This window comes from Neofelis nebulosa, chromosome 3 (genome assembly GCF_028018385.1).
Source record: "Neofelis nebulosa isolate mNeoNeb1 chromosome 3, mNeoNeb1.pri, whole genome shotgun sequence".
Taxonomy (NCBI): domain Eukaryota; kingdom Metazoa; phylum Chordata; class Mammalia; order Carnivora; family Felidae; genus Neofelis; species Neofelis nebulosa.
Genome location: NC_080784.1, coordinates 105,203,257 through 105,220,214, shown reverse-complemented (window position 1 = coordinate 105,220,214; position 16,958 = coordinate 105,203,257). Strand labels below are relative to the sequence as shown.

Here is a 16,958-nt window from a genome sequence, read left to right as displayed (position 1 = left end):
TCACATACAGATTTAATTAGTGCACAACTGGGGGCCTGTTTCAAGTCATAAAAATGTTGGTAACTCATAGGAGGATATTTGTGAGCCAATTTAGAAGGTCTACAGTAAGTTTAGCAAATTTAATGAAACCAGTAACACCACAGACTAGTAAAGGCAGGCTCCTGGCAGTCCTCTGTGACATGCACAAATCACTTGTGTGTTTGGGAATAATTACACTGAAAGTGATTTTATAAATTAAATAGTAATCATGGAAAGAGTAGAATGATGCCAAACCTGCATGTCTCCCAGACTTTGCATTCTTCCCCATCCTCAAGGGGGGACACTTGTCCCCCACACTGATATTTGTTTTTCCCTTAGACTCCAAAAATAATCGTGACTTTGGTTAGGAAATTAAAGAAACTCTAGAAACTAGGTCAACACCACAGCAGCAATCACCCTTCCTTTATAGTCTGTCCCTGACAACAAGCCTTCTACCATGTTCCAAAGAAAAGCTTCTCATCTTATCCCTCTAGTATGTAACTAATTTCCTGGAGTATTCACAGATCCAGAGCCCCTGTTGTGTGGCATGCATAGTGTCCGTATCTCAGTCCCTTTACTACAGTGTTCTACCTTTGTTTGTTTGCACCACTTTTGGTACTGCTTAAAAGCATTGCCATCTTGCTCCTACCCAGAGACCTGACTCAGCCATTCCTAACGTTGCTCACCTCCTGCCTACCCAAGACTGAGTTTTGGTTACTCTTCCAAACCTGGTACATGTCAGAATTAAAATAGTTATTTGGCGTTGACTCTTGAAGATGGTTTGTTTGATACCCATTATGGTTATTGGTTGCATTCTTTGGATGCAGTGTTCTGCTCCTTTTTTTTTTTAAGTTTATTTCTTTATTTTGAGGGGGTGGAGGGGCAGAGAGAGGGAGAGAGAGAATCTCTAGTAGGATCTACACTGTCAACACAGAGTCCAATGAGGGGTTTGAACTCATGAACCATGAGATCATGACCTGAACCTAAACCAATAGTCAGACCCTTAACCGATGCAGCCACCCAGGCACCCCCAGTGTTCTGCTTTTTAAGAAGGCTTTTCTCCAACTAACAAGCAGCTGGTAATTTCTTGTGTTAAGGGGTGGGCAGGTGCAGGGTGACAAATCCTAGGTCTTGGAGTCTGCCTTGTTAGTTAAAAGGTATAAGATCTGTCAAGGGACACTTGAGCTTCTCCTATGAAGATTAACAATAATGGAGCCATTTTGGAAAATAAATCTTTAATACTCCTGGGGTGACCATTAGGAGGATCCTGAGAGCAGGAATAGTTGCTCAGAAAAGAAGACATCCAAATCCCTGGCTGCTGGTATGTGCCTCCTCTTATCACAACTCCTGTGAGTAAATCTGCCTATTGGCAGTTCTAAAAGCAAAGGCTATAGAAGAGCATGGAAGGAAAATTGTAAAGTAACAAGGTTTATATTTTTAAGTGATTAAACAAAAACAAGTAATAAAAGAATAAAATTCAACTTAATAATTAAAATATTAAAGTATCAAAGAAGAATGAGAGTTTAAATACTAAGTAAGAAAATTAGTAAAATTTACAATAAAGAAAATAAAAGGTAAGATTTAACAGGACATAAATTTAAAGACATTAACATTAGAATGGATACCATCAAGAAGAGGAGAGATCATAGGCACTGGCCAGGATGTGATGAAAAGGGAACACTTATATACCGTTGGTATGAATTTCAACTGGTCCAACCACTACGGAAAACAATATGGAGTTTCTTCAAAAACTTAAAAATAGATCTATCATATGATCCAGCAATTCCATTTCTGGATATATACTCAAAGGAAATGAAAACAGAATTTCAAACCATGCTTATTACAGTCTTATTCATAATAGCCAAGGTATGGAAACAACCTAAAATGTCCATCAGTGGATGAATATATATACTGGAATATACATACTGGAATATGCATAGTAGGATGTAATTCAACCACAAGAAAGGAGAACATCCTGCCTTTTGTGACAACATGGATGGAAATTAAGCACACGATGTTAAGTGAGGTAAGTCAGACAGTGACAAGTATTGTATGATATCACTTATTATGGAAGCTGAAAAAGCAAAACTATTAAAAACAGAGTAAAATGGTGGTTACCAGGGTCTGGGGAAAGGGGGGCTAAGACAGATGTTGACTGGGAATACAAGCATACAGTGAGTGGTAAATAAGCCATAGAGAACGAATGCAGAGCGAAACGAATATAGATAATGTGTTATAATCATCAAACTTGCTGAAAGAGCAGAACTTAAGTATTCCAGCCACTAGAAAGAAAGGATAATTATGTAACGTGTTAGAGGTGGTAAGTATCTTTACAATGGCAATCATATTACAATACATAAATGTATCAAATTAACATGTTGTACACCTTAAATTTATACAATATATGTCAGGTATATTGAAAAAAATCAAGTTATACATATTGAATAAAATTTTCTGTATCTCCTTTTAACATATCAAATATGATTATAATCATATAATAATATGATTATTTGATTTAAAATATCAAAATGATTACGAGGAGCCAAAAATTAAATAAAGACATGAAAATTCGAGCAGCAAAAAATAAAAAGCTAAAACTGAGAAGTAACAATCTGTTACAACATTATAGAAAGAAAGTGGCTATGTGGGAATCAATGAGCAATGATACACAAATCTATTCTACAGCAAATTTAAATAGTGTTTCAAAGGTAATTCTGAATATTCCAAAAGTCTTAACCATTTACATTAGAAATTAACCTTCACATAAAATGTGAGTTCAATTCATATTATACATTGTTCAACTTTCTGTTAACTATTTTGATTGCTCAACATTTTCATCGTATAAAATATATGACACTTAACATCTTAGAAATGTAAAAGGATAACTTCCTTGGAATTATAAATACTTAAACATCTTGAGAATATTGATCAAACATATTTACAGAAAAGTTGTGTCAATTCATGTTTACACCAGAAGTATATAGAATGCTCATCTCATTGCATCCTTGCTGATATCGGGTATTAGCACAAACTGATAATTTATTTTTATTTTTATTTTTTTAATGTTTATTCATTTTTGAGACAGAGAGAGAGAGACAGAATGTGAGTGGGGGAGGGGCAGACAGCGAGGAAGACACAGAATCTGAAGCAGTCTCCAGGCTCTGAGCTGTCAGCACAAAGCCGACTCAAGGCTCGAACTTTTGAACTCTGAGATCGTGACCTGAGCCGAAGTTGGACGCTTAACTGAGTCACCCAGGCGCCCATGATTATTTATTAATTTGATAGGTAAAGATAGACATTGTGTACATCAGACACCAGGCACAGATACCAATTTTCTGTGATTCTTCAAAACCTGGACAGTGCAGCATTACAAACCTAATAAGCACAATTTTTCAAGGTACTTCAATAATCTTTATATACCTAATTAATCAAGTTTATAAATGAAATAATTCAGAATCTCTTCAGTATTTTAAACATTTTACAAGAGACAAATCTTATACATAGCAACACAGTGAGAGTAGGAAATGTATATAGGCCCAAATTACAGAAAAGTCTCACACTATGGTAAACACAACCATAAACATTTATATACACAGAACTTTTTTTTTTTTTTTTTTTTTTTTTTAATTTTTTTTTTTCAACGTTTTTTATTTATTTTTTGGGGACAGAGAGAGACAGAGCATGAACGGGGGAGGGGCAGAGAGAGAGGGAGACACAGAATCGGAAACAGGCTCCAGGCTCCGAGCCATCAGAGCCCCAGAGCCTGACGCGGGGCTCGAACTCACGGACCGTGAGATCGTGACCTGGCTGAAGTCGGACGCTTAACCGACTGCGCCATCCAGGCGCCCCTACACAGAACTTTTTTAAAATATTAAAATTCCAGGGCACCTGGATGGCTCAGTCGGTTAAGTATCTGACTTTGGCTCAGGTCATGATCTCACTGCTCAGCCTGGAGCCTGCTTCAGATTCTGTGTCTCCCTCTGTCTCTGCCCCTCCCCTGCTCACACTCAGTCTCTCTCAAATATAAATGAACATTAAAAAATTTAATATTAAAATTCCAATTTATAAAAAAAAATGATCCGAAATTAAAGAATCATAACACTAAAGTATTGCATTTTTTTCCTGTGCATTCAGATAATTTGCTAGGGAATCAGCCTGAAACTTTCAAGATTTGGTTTAAACTTTGTTAATAAGTTTAAACCCAAGGGCATCTGGGTGGCTCAGTTGGTTAAGCGTCTGACTCTTGGTTTCAGCTCAGGTCATGATCTCACAGTTCGTGAGATGGAGTTTTGCTTCTCACTCTGTTGACAGTGTGGAGCCCGCTTGGGATTTTCTCTCCGCTAATTGCCCCTCCCCTACCCACCCACCTGTGTATGTGCGCTCATGTGCACACTATCTTCTTCTTTCTCAAAATGAATAAATAAACATTAAAAATTGTGTTAGGCCAGGTTTAGATTAATTTTTAATCTAGGGATAGGGTGACCCTCCTCCTGGGCCATTGCCTTTCTGGGGTCTCCATTGAACACTTGGGATATTCAGCAAAGTCTTTCTACTCTAACTATTCAGAGCTCTCCAATCAGCATTATGCAAGCTCCAGAATGAGCTGCCTTGTAGCTTGGGGTCTTGTACTCTGGGTATGCAAAACTTAGTCAAACTAAGCCAAAATTTAGCCACTGATGTAAAGCAAACACCATGCTGATTTTCAGAATCCCTTCACTGAGTAGCTCCCTCCTCTCTGCTACCTTCACAGACTAAGAACTGGGTGATCAAAAGGTCACCATGGCTGTTTCCCTTCTCTTGGGGATCTTAGTCTCATGCACTTATCATCCAATATCTGAAACAGGTACTTTTATTTTGTCCAATCCTATACTGGTGAACAGCACGTGGGTAAGGCTGACACCAGTTACTTTTTCATTCCCCCCACATAGTACCGTAAATTGTTTTTTCCTCTGAAGTTTGTGCTAAATGTGTGCTGGAAATTCTCACTCTGCTGTTTTTTTTTTTTTTTTTTTTTTTTTTTTTTTTAGTTTTTTAACCTCTTTTCATGTATTTTATACCTTTATTTTTGTGTTGGATTCTAGATAAAATCTCTTCACTTATATTACAGTTTATTAATTGTCTCTTCAACTGAATCTAATGTGCTGATAAACACTTAAGTTTTTATAATTTATTATATTTTTATTATGGAGAAATTAATTTCATACCTACTTAGTTACTTTTATAGTTTCATGATCTTGATATTTGTCATCTATTTTTTAATTAAATAGAGTGAACAAGTATAATCTCTGTGATAATTTTGCCTTAAAATCTTTATAGATCTCTTTCTGAATTTTTTGTTTCTGCTGGTTCTCTCTCATAGTATTTATGTTGCTTTTATGCTTAGGTACTTTTTTTTTCTCTGAGCTACTTATTATATTAGGAATATTATTTGTTTTGATTCTTTCATGCATTTAATAAATATCTGTTTAGCACTTACTATGTTACAGGTAATTTATTGCAATACAGCAGTGAACAAAGCAGAGATAGATTGCATTGCTAGGGACATTTATATTCCAGTGAGAAGAGAATCAATAAATAAGTAAATTATATACCTCCTGCCATACAAGCACACACAAACAGGTGCTTAAATTAGTTATCTAGATCACGATGTGTGTTCATGGAAAAAAAATAATTCAGGAATAAAGTAGAATTGGAACAATTGGATGGATAACTGGATGGTCAGGGAAGGCCTCACTGAAGGATGAACACAAAAATGACCTTGTGTATTTCTGGAGGGATAGCATTCTAGACGAGTGAGTAAGGGACAACAAACACAATAATCTTGAGGCTAGAGCATGCCTGGAGTGTTCAAGAAACAGAGAAGAACAGTATGGTTGAATTTGATGTGGTGTTTTAATTGCAATTGAGAGAAGCATCTAGGTCCATGGAGAGCATCTAGGAGTAAAGGGCCTCTGGTAGGGAGACAGGAAGGATGGGAAGCAGGAGTGTGTTTTTCAGGTCAACGGATACTGTGAATGAAGGAGCTCACTCCCAAAGAGAGGACCCTGGGAGATGGAGTAAAACTGACTCTAGAGATTCTGGATTCCAATTTCATTTAGATTTTGATCATGTGGCTCTTCATTATTTTACTATCTCATTCATGCTTTTAATAAGATTTTTTTAAATTATTCAGCATTTCTCATTGTTTCAGTCTGTTTTCTGCAGGAAAACAACCTGCCAAACTTCCAGACCCACCTTCTTTTAAAATGTGTCATTGATTTTTAAGTAATTGATAAAATATTCCATTACTCTTTTACTTCATAAGAAATAAGTATTTTTGGAGACGCTTGTTGTCTATGACCTGAACATTCCCTCTATTGCAATAGTCGTGCTGCCCTTACTTCAATAATCCTTTTGGATAAAGTCTTTCTTTATTTCAGAAAGTAATTAATTAATCAAATATTTTTAGAGCTACCCTTAATGATGGCAAGCCTAGGCCAGACAAACATTTCACTGTGATGTCTGTGAATTACTACCAGAGAAAATTCTGGAGATCTTATGGCTCCAGGTAACACTATTTACAAATGGAACTCCCATGCAAGGCAACGGGAGGCTGAATATGAGAGCAGTCCAGAGCTCAATCCGAAGCAGAGAGTACAGATTCAAGTTCTCACTCTATGATTCCTTTTGCTTCAAGTTGGGAAAGGTACTTCACCTCTAGAAATCTCAGTTTCCTCATATGTAAAATAAGATTGTAAGAAATAAAGAAGGCATGTGAACAACTAAGCATCATGCCTGGTACACAGTAAGTGCTCAAGCAATGTTAGCCACTGTATTAGGTTTCTATTGGTGTGAAATTACCACAAATTTAGTGGCTTAAAACCACACATATTTACTTAGTTCTGTAGTTAGAAGTCTAACATAAGTCTCACTGGGCTGTATCCAAGGTGTTGGCAAGGATGTGTTCCTTTCTGGAGGCTTTAAGGGAAAGCCTGTTTCCTTGCCTTTTCCAGCTTCTAGGGGCTAACTGCATTCCTTCACTGGTGGTCCCCTCCTACCTTCTTCAATGCCACCAGTGGCAGTTGAGTCCCCCTCCCACTGCCATCTGTTTGGTTCTCTGCAGCTGGAACATATTCTCCACATTTAAGGATTCACATGATTACATTGGGCCTCTAATTCTAATCCAAGTTAAATTTCTCATCCGAAGGTCCTCACGTTAGCATCCCTGTCTCAAGGAGCTTTTTGCCATGTAAGGTGACATAGTCACAGGTCTCTGGGATCAAAATATTGACATTTTTGTGAGGCTATTATCCTATCTACTGCAGCCAAGATTATTATTGTTTATTCAGCACAACGGCTGAAAATTTGAGCCAAATACAGCCTATCATTATGCTTAATGCCAGCATTGATCTGACAACTAAAGAACTAGCACCAAACAAACAAAAACTCCAAAATGAGATTATGGTCTTTGACAAGAAAAGAGAAAGAAAAGGTGAACTCATATGGGTAGGGAGTGTCAACTAAATCTTTCTCATCTCCATCCCCCATATATTCTGGAGTAACCAAAGTTCTCAAGGATGCTGTCATTGCTCTTCCCTTCTCATTTGTTTCCTCAGTCTTGGACTTCAATTTTTTAGTAATTCTTTCTACCTTTTATTGACAGATTACATTAGTTTCATGGTATACAATTTGATGACTCAATATTTGTATACATCGAGAAACGATCACCAATAGTAAATGTCTATTGAGAGAATATCTTACAACAATTATTGGAATTTGATTTCAATCAAGTGTATGCCAACAGGCTAATCAAAAATGAGATATAGTTCTGAGTCAAATCATAAGGAGCTAATTTGTTTGATCTTCAGTTGATTGATTTTTTTTTCTTTAAGTCCTCTTTTATTAACATTCACCTTTTGGTTGTATACTTTGATCATTTTATATGTTGTCAGTGAAGTTTTAGCGACATATGAAGAATTAATGAACATTGCAAATTTTCAGTGAGACACTGTGCTGAACAGGAGTTGAGTAACTTGGACCTGGATAGACTTTGGCTAATGGCACCACTGGAGGGGCCTGGGAGGAACAGCTTATTCTCCTTGAGTGTTTTCTCTAAACCATCTGTAGTTTTCAACCAAATCTATTTGGAAGTAAAATAAGCTGCAGCACATGGTGAGTCACACGGCATTTGTCACCATGTCACCTTGCAAGAGAAGTCATTTAGAGACAGCAAATGGACCAACGTCCTTTACATACTGATGATGACAGCTGGGTATATCCGGGTCAAGGCCAGGATGGTGGTGCACGAGATTATACTGCCTCCTCTTAGGAGTTGGAAACTGATAAATGTGTAATGCTAACAACCTCCGAAGCCTCACACTTTTAAAAGTACTATTTTCAGAGCGAGAGCCTTGTCTTCTCTAGTACCTTCTCTTTGGAAGGAAACACACACACATGCAAGCAGGCACACATGCATAACCCCAAGCCATAAATAACTGTATAATGAAACCTCATGCTCTGTGCTTAGGTTTTCTTTGGATAATAAGGTTGACAGAGTTTGTCCTTTAAGCACCCCATTTATATAATTATAAATAAATATACAGATGCATTTGTAAAATAAGTATGCTCTCCCTTCTAGTGCCCTTCTCCCTCTGAGAGTGACATTGAAACATGTTAAAAAACAGTCTGCAAATGAAATAAAGCTCATCCTTATGTTATGCTGAAAACTTAAATATATGAACCCCCATCTTTGCTGAGCAGCCTTATTTGTGCTACTACTTGGATCAACGGCCTACAGTATGTTCAGGTTTAGGGATCTAGTCTGATGGTATGGTGTCCGTTAAAAAAAATAAGTAAAAAGTTGGAGAGCAATATGGCAATATGGCAGCAGTAGTAGAAGCATAGATTTTTCAATCCCCCCAAATAACCCAATAAACGAAGAAACTAGGTTAACAAAAAGCAACAAACAAAAATCATTTTTAAGTATCTTCAGCCAGACCAAGTGACAAGGTATCCCACATACTGAAAAATATTTGGCTGGGCCGAACCAGTAACAGCAAATATATTTATATGGTATAAAGATAAAAATGGAAAACAGGAAAGAGACAAGGTGACATCAGAAGGCTCTGAGAGGCAGGGACCCCAGAAATTGATAACAAGATGACAATCTTGAAAAGAAAGAGGCAGAAAATATTCCCACACCAAAGGCACATCAGAAAAATGTGCCTACAACACAGATGAAAGATGTCATCCAGTATTTTAAATATAGGTAATGGAATATAGCCAAATGGCATAAACATCTGAAAAGCAATCTTCTATGCATTTAGTCATCATATTGTTAGTGGTAATATTAGTATTGGTCTGGGATTATTAGATGCAGCAGGATAAAGCAATAATGAAAAGATTAAGTAGAATGGATACATTTTATATCTTGATAAATTTGTAATGGTTAATTTCATATACATTGCATATATTCCATTTTATAGGTGAAGAAATCAATATCAATTTAATTATTTTCTTTTTTTTAAATTTTTAATGTTTATTTGTTTTTGAGAGAGAGACAGATTATGAGCAGGGGAGGGACAGAGAGAGGGAGACACAGAATCCAAAGCAGGCTCCAGGCTCTGAGCTGTCAGCACAGGGCCCGACACGGAGCTTGAATCCACCAACCGTGAGATCATGAGCTAAGTCAAAGTCAGATGCTTAACTGACTGAGCCCCCAATTTAATTATTTTCTGTAGTGCACAGTGAAGTATGTACATTAGTGGTTTTATAAATACACTAAAATCATTTAACTTTAAAAAATATCAGTTAGAGCATAATGGAAAAAGTTACTGTATCTTGAGAAAACATATCTGTGCAAATTGCATGATCCTTCCCTTTAATGTTATCTTTTTTAGGCTAAAATGTGTCTCAGTTTTGGGTATAATCCTAAACTGGAGGGAAAAGTGAAATCAACACCTATATTTTCAAAATGTGAGATTGTACATATACTGGCATAAGATTGAACATCTGAAATATTACACCACAATCATGGATTTGCTCTACCTTTTGCTTCTAAGTGCTTATGGCTTTGAATCTTAAATTGTTTACTTTTGGGTCTCCGGTTAAGCATCTGATTTTGGCTCAGGTCGTGATCTCAGGTTTCTTGAGTTCGAGCCCCACATTGGGCTCTCAACTGACAGCTCAGAGCCTGGAGCCTGCTTTAGATGCTGTATCTTCCTCTCTCTCTCTCTCTCTCTCTCTCTGCTTCTCTGTCTCTCTCTCTCTCTTAAATAAACATTAAAGACAATTTTTTAAATTTACTTTCTTACTTAGAATGGCCATTGGCTAAATATAAATTTTAGATACAGAAGCACTGTTGCAATCAGATTTTCAGTGTGATTTCTACGTCTACTTAACTTTTTTGGATATTTTTTTTTTCTCACTTACTTGGCTGACTTTTAGTGTTTCAGGAATTCATTTTCCTTATGATCTCAGGGGGTTTTCTCACGTCAAAAGACAACATTCTAACTTTTCTCATATAAATAAAATAATATGAGATCTGGAATACAGAGAGAAACATAATGTTTTTCAGGGTACCGACATAATCTTTCTTCCAGGAAAAATTCCTTTCAGATGTGACCAAAATCGGAAACACATTCTCCTTTGTCAGATAACACTACCCTACTAGATGAATGAGAAATAACATTCAAGATAACTCAGGGATAAGAAATATAGCAAGGGGCGCCTGGGTGGCGCAGTCGGTTAAGCGTCCGACTTCAGCCAGGTCACGATCTCGCGGTCCGTGAGTTCGAGCCCCGCGTCAGGCTCTGGGCTGATGGCTCGGAGCCTGGAGCCTGTTTCCGATTCTGTGTCTCCCTCTCTCTCTGCCCCTCCCCCATTCATGCTCTGTCTCTCTCTGTCCCAAAAATAAATAAAAAATGTTGAAAAAAAAAATTTTAAAAGAAATATAGCAAAAGGCAATCCCAAGGACCTGCATGAGCTCAGCTAGGTTGTTTCCTTCCTGATTGTATTTCCCAAAGGCATGGGCAATTCGAGTTATAAGTACCCATAAAGATGGACCCCCACATTCTCCACGTGAGAGAACTGAGACCCAGAAAGGCTGAATGGCTTGTCCAAGCTTCTGGAACCAGAATAGAGGTCTCTGTGATTTTATTCCAGTGTTCCTTGACCTAAACCATTCTACTTTCCATATTTCCAACTCCTGCCTTTTTATATGTCTTATGTAAGGAAATAACATTAAAATTAAGTCAGGAGGATAGTGATTAGAATATCCACATTTATTTTCCAACTTGAAGTGACATTTCAGGGCATAGGCTATGCTGAAGTAAAGCAAAAATAAAGTAATCCTTAGAATAAAAAATGATACATTTATTTACGTTTTGGTGTGGGATAACTAGAATCTTATGATTATAGGATTAACCATAAGATAAAACCCTTGCGTATGGGTTTAGACTAATTCACCTTCCCTGAGTAGCAGCAATACAAGTACAATTGTGCAATTGCTTACATATGGCTCACAGCAGCTATTATTGCCATATATAACGTTATTTAAATATATACATATTTACCTATAAATATTCTATAAATCTCCAAATTTATGAAAAAGACCCTTATTTCTATTCCTATGGCATATACCCTACAACATTCTGGTCAGGACTCTGCATGGGATTAATAAACTCTTGTCACAAAACAGTATGCCAGTAAAACCCAACCCACAAAAATGTTCTTCTTGAAAGCCCGTAAAGAAATAGGTTAATACCTATGTGGAGACTTTTGAATAAAGGTTTCTTGTGTGCAGAAAATACTTGCTTATCACCTCCGTCTCTATCCAAAATGTGTCTTGATTCAATGAAATTGGCCTTCCATCCAGATACCCTCGTGATGTTTCCTGAGTTCCTATATTGGATGTTGGACCAATTATTGTTTTCATTTGTGAGAGGTGTTGAAATTGGAGTAGTGTATTCTATGTTTCCAGAGAATTTGATACACAATCACAGTTTTTGATTTTAAGAATACATTACTTCTAAAACCTTGAAATTCTTTGTATATTAAGTATTCACCATGGGAAATTTGTGCAAGCTAGTATTTATATGTAATTAAGCCTGAGGTTTATACTAAAAAAAAAGTAATAGGTGGTAGAAATTATGGATTATATAAGTAGAATATGTTTGAAAAATCAAAATTATTCTTTAGAGTAAATGGGAAACCCAGGAATGGAAAAATATGTGTTTATTCAGTATATACATTTTTAGCGTCACTCAACAGTGACATTATAACCTAATTTTGCTCATAATTCCTACATTCCTTTAACATATTTGTATGCATTAAATATAAATCATAAAGATCAGTAAAATTGTATTAATACATTTTACACTTAATTTTATTTTCCAACCAAAAATGCAAATGGTGATGATATAGTTTTGCAATCATTCAGAATAATTTTGCACACAATAGCTGATCGAGAGATCAAATTATTAGATGTAATTTTAGAAATCCACTTTACTCTAAATAAGCTTCGACTTCTTTTTTTTGAATAACACAATAACAACTTGGTGGGCAAAAAAGCAGAACACAGTGAAAATGATGTTAGCAAGACAGCTTGGCAACAAATATCAATTCTCACTTGTTAAGTGCTTTGAGCATCATAGCCAATCACACCTACCTAAAACCTAATGTTGAATGAACATGAACAGATTACAAAGGGATTAACATATTTTGGGTAAATATTTTAATTTTTGAGTAAATATATAAGCAATATTGGCTGCCTAGAAATGTGAGCTGAGCCATTACAAAAATGAAGTTAATGGGGCGCCTGGGTGGCTCAGTCGGTTAAACTTCCGACTTCGGCTCAGGTCACGATCTCGCGGTTCGTGAGTGAGTTCGAGCCCCGCATCGGGCTCTGGGCTGATGGCTCAGAGCCTGGAGCCTGCTTCCGATTCTGTGTCTCCCTCTCTCTCTGCCCCTCCCCCATTCATGCTCTGTCTCTCTCTGTCTCAAAAATAAATCAAACGTTAAAAAAAAAAAATGAAGTTAAGGGCTTCCACAATGACATCCCACATTTTTATCCTCGCAAAGCCAAGTGTAACGCCTAGTTTTCAATGCCCTCCTGAATTAATAGCTGTAGATGGTCATCTCTGATGCAAGAGAAGATCTTAGAACAGAAAAAAAAAAACTTTATTAATTGCTGCAAGTAATAGGGATTATTGTTAAGAAATGGTCACGTGATAGAATAGGTGTGAACATGACAACCATTGCTTATCTATCTACACAGGAAGCATGTTACCAGTATCTCCTTTGCGCATAAAATTATTTAAGAGAATTCAGCCTGATGCATTATTTATAATTAACTATTAACAAAGTGCTGCTTAAGGCAAAATAATTTCTGAGGGGAAAAAACAGCCTTTAAGTATATTTCTGCCTAGAAACTTGAAATAATCTGAAGGAAGAATATTAGATAAATAGTATTTTGCTCTTTAATATTGTATAGTCTATCCAAATCCAGTCATTTTCTTCCAGCTTTTTATTCTATGTTTTAGGGGGGAAATGTACTTTCACTTTGGTGCCTTGGGTAGGAAGAAGAGTCTTTGAAATTTCATTCAGACCAAAAACAAGTATCTATTTCATCCATCGTATATTTCCCTTTCTGTTCTTTACCTTTTTTGTCTGGAATAATCTTCTGTACTTGCAATGAAATTTTTTTTGTACGTTTTCCATGATACAGGCACACATTTGGGACGTGTCCAGATATTCAGTCAAACTACATACGAAAATAACTTTTGTATTTAAAGATGGCACTATTGACACCATAACTTTCACACACTAAAGAAACCAGAGATTTGTTACATTTTTTTATTTAAAACTCAGTTGTTGGGGCATCTGGGTGGCTCAGTCATTTAAGCGTCTGATTTCAGCTCAGGATATGATCTCACGGTTCGTGGGTACAAATCCTGCATGGACCTCTGTGCTGACAGCTCCGAGTCTGGAACCTGCTTCAGATTCTGTGTCTCCCTCTCTCTGCCCTCCCCTGCTTGCGCTCTTTCCCTCTCTCTCTCTCTCTCAAAAATGAATAATCATTAAAAAATTTTAAAAACTCAGTTCTTACTCTAATAATTACTGCTCTTCAATCATTTTATATTCACAATGTTTTAGCTCTCACTTCTCCATATTTTTATGAATCTATCATGGTAGCTATGGTACTAAAATGTTTCTCAGATTAACTAATAATTCTCTCCACCAAACTACTCCCTGGTTGAGGACAAAATGCACATCTTATTTGACTTTGCCTATCCCAAGCAAAGAACTTGGTATATAGTAAACATGAATAATAATTGTTGGGTTAACTAAGTATAACTACTTAAGATAACTTAATAGACTTCTACAAGTCTACATCAAAGAGCCCACCTGCAGTGATATTTCTGGTTACGGTAGAATCTGTGTGGACAATTGAGTTGACCACATCTGTGAGAAAGCGTAGAGCTTGGGAGGGGGGCGGAATTACCATGTACTTTGGCCTCTGTTTTTTCACACAAGTGAAATCTTCTAAAAATGTGCATCAATGGTAATATTGAACAAAAAAATGAAAGAATCACAAAAGACTCATGCAAAAATTGTAGGCATATTGTGTGTTCAAAAATTGTGGACATAGTTACACAGTAGCCAGTTTCAGACTCGTTGTTTGAAGACTATCTATCTTAGATAATTTTTCAGTGCTGGCTGGTGACATTCTTTCTGCCTCCCTTTCTCCCTCAACCAATTCAGTAATTCCATTCTAGCCCCAGATGCCTGATCCTTTTAAGGGGTTGGAGAATGAGAGGCAAAGAGCAAGCCCTAGGGCAATCACTTCAATTTGTCATCCCCTAGGCTCATCTGAGGGCAATTCCCATGGAAGGAGGGAGGATGAATTAAAATGTAGTGAAAAGGTTGTGTGTGTGTGTGTGTGTGTTTCCATTTGATTCAATAGAGAGTTCTAAACAGCCTTAGTCTGATACCAGCACATTCTGTCACATAATCAGAATTAAGTTCATTCTAATCCCTCTTCTTTTAGTATGACAGATAGTAGTTTCTTTACATTCAAAAAACTAAGTTTCCTATTCTATGAACTCCTGATAGTGTCCACAAGGGAGAATATTCATCATTTTATTTGCAATTATCTCCTAGAGATCCTCAGATACCTTTAATTTCAGTTCAGCAACTTTCTTTACTCAATAAGGGGAAAAGATCTCAGGGAAATATTAGGCATAATCTTTCTGAAAACTGTCAAAAGAATTAACAAAACATTTAACGTACAAACCTTATTAGTCACTGAGCAATACCCCGTCCACTCCAGGGGTGTCCCTTGTGATTCCTTTCTAGTTGGGAAAGATGCAGAATCTGTGAGTGGCATGGCCCCAGCAGCCCCATCAAATTATGCCAGTCAGAGACCTCATGAATACTCACACAAACAATAAAGAAAGGGACATCTCTTTTCAGTCCCAGAAGATGGATCTCTAACTCGGTGCTTCCCACATGCTGATGTTTTCTTTCATTCTTCAGTTGTTAAACATAATAGCTTGTCATGGAACTTTCTAAATTAACTAATTCCATTTGAAATTCTCTTCATTTTAATGAGTTTTAACATACAGTAGAGACATTTTCAATTAAGCATGAGAAAAATCATACTTTACTACAAAACAGGCTTAAAGGTAGAGCAAATTTAATTTAAATATTATTTTCTCTCTCTGCCACGGATCTTAACTTTTCAACCTTGTCTTTTTGTGGGTAATTTAAGCCAGCAAGTTACTGAATTTTGAGCAACCCATTATTACATAGCTTGATGACAATCTCAATATAGTTTTCGAAAAATGTTTATTTATTTTGAGAGAGAGAGAGCACACAAGTGGGGCAGAGGATAAGAGAGAGGGAGAGAGAATCCTACGCATGTTCCACACTATCAGCATAGAACCCAGCATAGGACTCAAACTCATGAACTGTGAGATTGTGACCTGAGCTGAAATCAAGGGTCTGATGCTTAACTGAGCCACCCAGACACCCCCATGGGTTTTATTTTTTTTCAGAATAGAGTCAGTACACACATAACCTCTTACTAACTACACGTATTCTCTTCACTAATGTGCATATGACCATTTACTTCCTAAGAAAAAGCTATATCCTTTCCACAAATGAAGCCCCATTCATATTTTTCATCATAAAGTCTTATGTACGGATGTTTTAAAAAACTGCTTGAACAGAAAATGCCCTTTCTTACATTACCAGTCATGACAGAACATCTAGCCCTGATTCTTCCCAAACAGTTTATCTCAAAGGGCACTAGTGGATGAAAAATGCTAGCAGATGGACAAGCTTTTTTGGATTGTGCTTTTCTCTTTTTAAGTAGGAGTACAGCGTGATCTGTTGCAGAAGACCAAAAGGAAGAAAAAAAAAAAAACCAACTAAGCACCTTTTCCTTCCCCAGATGGGCCACAAGCATCCTTCCAGCATGTGCTTCTGGTTGCTAGCTCAGCTTTTCTACCAGGGGTCAGCAGTAGGTCATAAACAGAGTGTTGGCAATTTGTGGTAGGTGCTTTACAGAGTCCCTCCCTGTCCACCGGACTTCAAACTCAAATAAAAATTTGGAATAGTAAAGCCAAAAGTAATGTGCAAAATGAAACAGCCAAAGCATTTTTTAAGCATCTGGTGTTAAAAAATTTATTGTGCAGATCAATTTTTACAATCTACTCCCTGCTTTTATTTCCCTTTCTCTCTGTACACAAATTCATCATTTAGTTTATAAAGCATATTTAAAGTGAGCCATCTTGTTTTGATCATGGTACATGAAAAAGGTAGACCAAGGTTTATAACCTCACCAACGATATTGGTCTCCTGGTACAACAGCAGACTTTTATTTTACTAACACTTCACAGAAATCAGAACAACAATGCTAAGAATACCTATAGATATGCAGTAAAGATATGTCTCTA

At 36.8% G+C, this 16,958-nt stretch overlaps 1 long non-coding RNA gene across 1 annotated transcript; it reads left to right on the top strand.

Annotated features, from left to right (window-relative positions):
* Window positions 1–7,945: 7,945 nt before the first annotated feature.
* LOC131506147 (uncharacterized) lies at window positions 7,946–14,096 on the top strand. The gene is made up of 2 exons (XR_009258756.1): window positions 7,946–8,169; window positions 13,919–14,096. It is a non-coding gene; the product is annotated as an uncharacterized LOC131506147 (long non-coding RNA).
* Window positions 14,097–16,958: the final 2,862 nt, after the last annotated feature.